The sequence below is a fragment of the Nycticebus coucang genome, chromosome X (genome assembly GCF_027406575.1).
Source record: "Nycticebus coucang isolate mNycCou1 chromosome X, mNycCou1.pri, whole genome shotgun sequence".
Classification (NCBI taxonomy): Eukaryota; Metazoa; Chordata; class Mammalia; order Primates; family Lorisidae; genus Nycticebus; species Nycticebus coucang.
The window spans coordinates 48,826,823-48,828,001 of record NC_069804.1 but is presented as its reverse complement, the minus strand read 5'-3'; the positions used below and the strand labels follow the sequence as shown (position 1 = coordinate 48,828,001).

Genomic DNA, 1,179 nt, shown 5'->3' with positions numbered 1-1,179 from the left:
TTTCTGAGTGGAGAAAGGTGCGGGTCCAGTTTCAGTCTTTTACATGTGGATATCCAGTTCTCCTAGCACCATTTATTGAATAGGGAGTCTTTCCCCCAGTGTATGTTCTTGTTTGGTTTATCGAAGATTAGGTGGCTGTAAGATATTGGTATCATTTCCTGGTTTTCTATTCAATTTCAAATGTATATGTCTCTATTTTTGTGCCAGTACCATGCTGTTTTGACCACTATGGCCTCGTGTTACAGCCTAAAGTCTGGTATGCTGATGCCCCTGGCTTTGTTTTTATTACTAAAAACTTCCTTAGCTATACAGGTTTTTTTCTGGTTCCATACAAAACAAATAATTATTTTTTTCCAAGTCTCGAAAGTACAATGTTGGTATTTTAATAGGGATGGCATTGAATTGGTAGATTGCTTTAGGAAATACTGACTTTTTTTATTTGCTTTCAAGTGATCAGCAATGAGTATTCTCTTCATTTCAGGTTAGTCCTGAAAGATGATTGCTATCACCTCAAATACTTAATATTTGAAATGTAAGATGGTGCCCATAGCTCAGTGGGTAGGACACTGGCCATACACCGAGGCTAGTGGGTTTGAACCCGGCCTGGGGCCAGCTAAAAGCAATAACAACTATAACAAATGGTTTGATATAAACATGTCAGATTGTATAAAAAAATCAACACATTGTACCCCACATACGCATGAATGTATTCATGACCTATGTGTATATGACTTAATAAAAAAAAACAATAGCTGGGCATTGTGGCAGGTGCCTGTAGTCCCAGCTACTTGGGAAGCTGAGGCAAGAGAATTGCTTAAGCCCAAGAGTTTGAGGTTGCTGTGAACTGTGACACCGCAGCACTCTATCCAGGGTGACAGCTTTGAGACTCTGTCTCAAAAAAAATAATTTTTGAAATGTAATTTTTCTCAGTTCACCTACTTCATATTTATGATTTGTAAAATGTTCCATATTTTCTCCTGTAACTTTGTTCCATATGTTGAACCAAGAAGAAACATTTTTTAGCTTTGAGCACTAAGTGATTTTTTCTACATGTTTTTTGTGGCTAAAAGTTTATCTGCCTTGCTCCAGATAAACTGGAAACCTGGCAGTGCCCAGATTTATCATGGGACAGATACACAGGAAGCCTTGATCATCATTAATTGGATTTGCAGGAGAAAA

General features: G+C 37.7%; 1 non-coding gene across 1 annotated transcript; it reads right to left on the bottom strand.

Annotated features, from left to right (window-relative positions):
- Positions 1-447: 447 nt before the first annotated feature.
- On the bottom strand, positions 448-516 carry LOC128578912 (small nucleolar RNA SNORD2). The gene has a single exon (XR_008377999.1). It is a non-coding gene; the product is annotated as a small nucleolar RNA SNORD2 (small nucleolar RNA).
- Positions 517-1,179: the final 663 nt, after the last annotated feature.